This window comes from Vigna umbellata, chromosome 11 (assembly GCF_029865625.1).
Source record: "Vigna umbellata cultivar VRB3 chromosome 11, Vumbellata_1.0, whole genome shotgun sequence".
In the NCBI taxonomy this organism is placed as follows: domain Eukaryota; kingdom Viridiplantae; phylum Streptophyta; class Magnoliopsida; order Fabales; family Fabaceae; genus Vigna; species Vigna umbellata.
In genome coordinates, this window is record NC_142175.1 from 13243478 (window position 1) to 13250511 (window position 7034).

General features: G+C 37.7%; 1 pseudogene; it reads right to left on the reverse strand.

Moving 5' to 3' along the window:
* Positions 1-249: 249 nt before the first annotated feature.
* LOC124820940 (uncharacterized) lies at positions 250-1410 on the reverse strand (annotated as a pseudogene).
* Positions 1411-7034: the final 5624 nt, after the last annotated feature.

Here is a 7034-nt window from a genome sequence, read left to right on the forward strand (position 1 = left end):
TTCTCCTTTTTGCACTCTTTCTTGTCTTTTCTAATGTCCTCTCTCTTATTCTTCACTTCTTTCACCAAATTCACCTCAAAACCTGCACAAAAACACTTAAATCAAGCATAAACCTGTCCAGCTCTCTTATTTCTGAAAATATAAACAAAATGCATGATTTCAAGCTAGTTTCTAAGTCTAAAGGTTGCTTTTAGTATCACTTTTAAGCATGAAAATAACAGTTTTTCAACTGTTATCACCTAGTAAAGCTCAAGTTCCATCTTCAATGTTGGTGTTCACCTTATTGTCATCACACCAACTCATCAGCTGCTTCCGGTCCATCTTCTTAACTCTTCTTGAATATGGAGATTCAATCTCTATCACTCCATTCTCTTTATAGTCTTTAACAACCCACACTTTGTTCTTGAATCTTATAGATTTACCAAATTTGAGTTGTGCTTGCATCAAGTCATCATGAACCGTCCTTCCTTTGCTATCTTTTTCTTCTTCCCTAACTTGTGACAAGAAACAATTTTTACCTTTGAAGCCTAGCTTTGCATCTTTAGGGCTATTCATGGGTACATCTTGATATGTAGCTTTATGAATAGCCTCTTCCTTTTGCATTTGTTGCTCCTCTATGAAGACATTAAAGACCTCCCTTTCTTCTTGGTCTTGAAGCTATATCATCCCTTCATCTACATTAATGATGACCTTTGTCGTTTTCATAAAAGGTCTTCTAAGAATAATTGGAGTCAAATTCTCCTCCATCTCCATCACCACAAAGTCCACCAAGAATTCTGGTGTGCCTACACAAACCATAATGTCTTCCATTACACCATAAGGCTTCTTTGAAGATCCATCCGCCATTAGCAAAGTCACCTTTGTTGGCTTGACTTCAAGATCATCAATTCGCTCAAATAGAGGTAAAGGCATCAAATTAACACTTGACCCTAAATCAAGTAGGGCTTTCCTTATATTTTCCTTCCCTATGACACAAGGAATGGTAAAACTTCTTGGATCTTTCACTTTTGGAGGACGTGGCTTCTTCTTAGCAGTTTTGCACTCAATAATCTCCTCATCTATATATCTTCTCTTTGTGGAGATTGGCTTCATATGCTTCGCATAAACTGGAAATTGTTGCAATGCTTCATTCAAAAGTAGATCAACCTCCAATTGATTGAAGATATATTTAAAATGCCCAAATTGTCTCTCTTTCTCTATTCTCTCACAACCTTTTGGATAACGAAGAATTTTTTCACATTTTTCAAAATTTTTCTCTCCTCTCTTTTCTTCTTTTTCTTTTCTCTCATCTTCTTCTTTTCTATCTTCTTTTCTCTCTAACTCAACTCTTTCAACATCCACACTCACTAAAACTTTACACTCTTCCTTAGGGTTAACCTCAGTATTAGCCCCAAAACTCTTATCAGGCATATCTTCCAACTTCTTAGCTATTTGGCCAACTTGATTCTCCAAGCTTCTAATTGCCACTTTAGTACTCTTGTGGTTGGAAATAGTCACCTGCATAAATTTTTGAAGAGTCTCTTCCAACTTTGTTGATCTTTCATTGAGTGTAGACACTTGTTGCCATAATGATGGTTGTTGTTGTGGCCTATTGAATTGTCTTGAGTGTCTAGCTTGTCCATTTTGACCTTGATCCATGCTTGGGTAAGGTTTCCACCCTTGGTTGTAATTACCTTGTGATGTGATCATGGATGGGCCAAGTAATGAAGAGAATAAAAGGATGACAAGAAGCATGGCAAAAGGAAATCATTTTACTTTTTGTCTTCTTTATACATTTGTACAAAAAAAAAGTAGAATAGGTTTCATAGGCGTGTATTTGCCTCTTTGATTTCTTTCTCTTTGTTCTTGTGAATAAACTCTTATAAACTCTTCTTTCTCTTTAAGAACAAGCAATGTGGGACTTTCCATGGCTTGGTCTTAAAAAGAAAAGGAGAGGAATGGGCGTCCTAGGCGTTAGTGCAAGGTAGCATAGGTAGTTTTCATGTTTTTGAACTATAGGAGAACTAGTTGCCTTATAAACCCTTTGGAGTGGAGAGATTTCATCAATGTGGGACTTCAAAGCTCCTAGAGGACGTGCAGCAGCTAACTGGCCAGCTTCCTCACTCTAAAGTCCCACATCTCCTAGATCTTGCATCCAAGCTCATTCCAAAGGCTATATAATAAGGCTTAGGGGTCTCCTTTGTAGACACACCTTTGAATCAATTGATTTCTTGAGTTGATTTGCACATTTTCAATCCTCTTTTGAGATAGTATTCTGTCTCCAAAGTCCCTCTTTGGGTAGACCTTATCTTACTTAAGCAAGTGGCGGTCCTCCTTTGATGCTTATCTTTGAGCCTTCTTCAAGTGGCACATCTTCAAGTCATAAGTTCCCTTTTCTCTAATCTTTTCCATTTTTAATTTCTCTCCATTCTTTTGTATGCCATTTAGAATATTCTCTCTAGGTATGCACTTCCCCATCACCTTGGCAGTATGGAAATTGATTGGCCATGAAATTTACATTCTAAGGCCTCTACTGGAAAAGCACATTGACCATTAATATGGTCACCACCACATAGTTCACACATCTGTTGTTGTTGAACCTGTGCAAGTCCTTTTACCTCCTTTGGCAATTGTGCAAGTGTCTTTGTTAAATTCTCCAACTGTTGAGTTATGATCTTATTATGAGCGAGCAAGGCATCATTTGATTGCAATTGTAGAACCCCTTTTGTTGAATTGGAGTTCCTCTTTCAATATAAGGAAGGAGAATATAAGGAAGACCTTGATTGATTTAGGGTCAAGCATTAATTTGATGGCCTTATCTATGATTGAAAGGATTGGTGATCTTGAAGTCAATCCAACCAAGGTAACTTTGCTCATGACAGATGGATCTTTCGAGAAACCTTATGGTGTAGTGGAAGATGTGGTGCTTTGCATAGACAAACTTAAATTCCTGGTGGACTTTGCGGTGATAGAGATGGAGGAAGATGAGAAGATCCCAATTATTCTTAGAAGATCGTTTATGAAAACGGCAAAGGTAATCATCAATGTGGATGATGGGATGATAGTGCTTCAAGACCAAGATGAAAAGGTGATCTTTAATGTCTTCAAAGTGGAGCAGCAGATTCAGGAGAAGGAGGCTAGGCATAAAGCTGCATGTAAGGAATGCACCCATGACTAGCTCTAAAGCTGCAAAGCCGATCATCAAAGGTAAAAATTGTTTCTTGTCACAGGTTAGGGAAGAAGAAAAAGATAACAAAGGAAGAAAGGTTCATGATGACTTGATGGATGTACAACTCAAACTTGGTACACCGGTAAGATTCAAGAACAAGTTGTGGGTTGTCAAAGATTTCAAAGAGAATGGAGTGATAGAGATTGAAGCTCCATATTCAAGAAGAATCAAGAAGGTGGACCGAAAGCAATTGATCAGTTGGTGTGATGAAAACAAGAGGAACATCAACATTGAAAAGGAACTTGAGCTTTATTAGGTCAAGCTAATGACGTTAAAAGAGGACTTGCTGGGAGGCACCCCAGTGATTTGAGAACATTAATTTTTTTGAATTTATTTATTTTGGTGATGTAATTTGAAACTTTGGAACATTTTTATATTTGGGTTTAGCATCTACTGATTGATGCTAGGTTGGTAAGTATTTACTGAATGATACTCAAAAGGTACACCTACTGAAGGGTGATGGCAAGATTTGCACCTACTGATGGGTGTTGGAGGATTTTGGGTCAGGCTCGTGACGTTAAACAAGCGCTACCTGGGAGGCAACCTAGTTTATTGACTTTATCTTTATTTGTTTGTTTTGATTATGCTCTAGTTGCATCATAGGGATTGAATGTTTGAGTGATGTGAGAGACTAAATGCATTGGGTAAGTGAGAGGCATTGGTAAAGAACACCTAGGACAAGCTAGGAAGAAGGAGAATTGGTGTCGTAAATGCCGCTCAGCGGTAATTATTGTTGAGCGCAAACGTGGAAGTTTTGCTGATTGGGCTTGTTTCAATTGGGCTCAGCGGGATTTGGCCCATTAGGTCTCTTTTATACCCTAGGGTGTTTCTTGGCCGAGATTTTCAGATTTCCCTCTTCCCACTGATAACAGTTGAAAAACTGTTATTTTCATGCTTAAAAGTGATACTAAAAGCAACCTTTAGACTTAGAAACTAGCTTGAAATCATGCATTTTGTTTATATTTTCAGAAATAAGAGAGCTGGACAGGTTTATGCTTGATTTGAGTGTTTTTGTGCAGGTTTTGAGGTGAATTTGGTGAAAGAAGTGAAGAATGAGAGAGAGGACATTAGAAAAGACAAGAAAGAGTGCAAAAAGAGAAGTCGAAGGCACCGCTCAGCGGCAAACTACCGCTGAGCGGCACTCAAGAGGTGGCGTTGGAACCGCTGAGGGGCAAATGGCCGCTGAGGGGAAGAAAGAAGACGCGTAACCACCGCTGAGCGGTAAATGGCGCTGAGCGGCACTTTTTGGGCTTGGACTTTTGTAATCTTTTGTAACTCTAGATTAGTATATAAGGGCTTGCACGTCCTATAGTTAGAGATCTTTGGCAGAAACGAGGCAAACACTCTCTCTTTCACCCCTTTGAAGGAGGATCTTGGATGCTCAGGCTACCTCTTCACCTTTATTGGGTTTATTCTTTCATACTTTCATTGTTATTCATCTAGGTTCACCATGAATATGGTGAACTAAACCTTGTATGTTTGTTGGGGAATCAAAGTAATCTCTTGAAGCTCTCATATATGGATTTGTTGAGTACATCTTTGAATTAAGACATATGCTTTCTTTCATCATTAGTTAGGGTTTTTCCTCTTTGCTCAATGCTTGCATTGTTTAACTCATTCTAATGCATGATTATTGGTTTTGTCGATACGGACACGTACGGGGAAGTCTAGATCCGGGGAATTTCTCCCAATATTATACTGACAATATTCTATTGGTTGCCTTTAAGCTCCTGCACTCATGAACTAATCATTAGGAATGCTAGGAATTGTATGAACTATTTGATTAGGGAGAAGCCATCTAGAATGGTACATTAGAGAGTGGCATTAACAATGATGATTTGAATGTTGAATTCCTAAAATATATGAGAGTGGATGAGATGAAATTGACCCCCAACAACATATTCATTCATATATTCCATTGAAAGTGTTTATCTTTTGTCTTTGCCATTGATCAAAATTCATGCATACATGTTTATTTTCTGTCTTGCATTTTAAACTCAAATATTTCGTTTGTAAGTCTTAGTTAATCAAGAAACCACATAACTAAACTAGGCCGTGAGTCCTTTGGGAAGAACGATACTTGGTCTTACCAAGTTTTATTACTTGAACGATTCGGTCATACTTGCCGATTGTGAAACAAGTTTGTGACATCATATTTTGGTGCTTACAAATTTGTCCATCACCCACACACTCTCAAGCACTCTCCAAAGAGTTCTCTACACTTTTTCCTTCTTCCCTCTTCATAAAATCTCTCTTTAAACCACTCAAGTTTGGGGTTTGGTGAGGCATTGTTGTTAGGGGCTTTTGTGATCTAGAAAAATCAATCTTCTTGTTAGCCCAGCCACATTATAAGCCATAGAAAAGTCCTTGGGATGATACTTACTTGTGAATGTTTTTTATTATGGTTAAATGAAAGGCAAAGTTAATTCATGTGACATTGTGATAGTAGAGTGGATGAGTGACCTCTTATACACTTGTGTGTTTGTGTGAAACACTTTATCTAGTGAGAAAAGAGTACATGAACACATAAGAACATCTATGCTTAGTTGATTGATCATTCATGAAAATATCATTTGTTGGATATTATGTGATTGCGTGAACACTAAAGCATATGCACATCTTGATTGAAGTATTTGTGATGAGCTAATTTGAGTACTTACTTGTCTTGAAAGAAGGAGTTTTGAATGTACCGAAAATGGAGTCAAAAACTTGTTAATACCTCGGCAAGTGTACCGAATCGTATCAAGTAATAATAAATTGTAAGACCAAGTATCGTTTCCCCAAGAGACTCACGACACTAAACAGTTATGTGATTACTCAACTAATTAAGACTCTAAAGAACAAATTTTGGGGGTCTTTGGATGCAAATGCAATAAAATAAACATGAATGCAATTTGATCAATTGAGGCTAAACACAAGAATGAATGGATGAAGTTGATGATATTGTTGTTGGGTTTAGATTTCACCTAATTTACTCTCATGCATATATGAATTCATCTTCTTCATTAATGTTAATGACACTTTCCAATTTACCGTAAACCCGATGTCTCGATGAAGAAAGCGTACTCCTAATTACTAGTTCACAATGTCTTGTCTCCCTAGCAATTAATCATGCATTACATTCGCACAGAAGCTTAAAGGTAACCGATCCTCCTATTCCTAAGTCTAGGTAATATTGCTTCCGGGAGAATTTCCCTGGTTCTAGATTTCCCCGTATCTGTTCATATCGACAAAATCAATGATCATGCAATTGAATTAGTTAAACAAAGCATGCAAAGAGCAAAGAGGAAAATCTCTAACAATTAATGAAGTAAAGCATATATAATCAAGAATCAATTCAATACATGACAGTTTAAGAGGTTACATCTTTTCCAACAACAAATAAGGTTTAGCTCTCCATTATCATGGAGAAACTAGATGAACAATGGAGTGGAAGAATGGAAGAGATAGAAAAACCCTAGAAAGAGAAGAAGCATCACCATCTCCAAATCTACCCCTAAGGGGTGAAAAGTATGTTTTTGTGCTCAAGCCATCAAAAGATACAATCCCTAGGACGTGCAAGTCCTTAAATAGAACATAAAAATGACAGAAAATAGGTCCAAGCCCATAAAAATAACAGAAAACAGGTCCAAGCCCACGTTGTCGGCGCTCAGCAGTAGCTGCGGCACTGAAAATTGGCGCTCAGCGCAACTTTTTCTGCACTTTGGTTGACTTTTCTACACTCTAGTTGACTGGTTGACTTTTCTGCATTCTAGTTGACTTTTTTGCAATCTGATACAGTTTTCTGCATTCTGGTTGACTTTTCTGCATTCCAACATTCGGTACT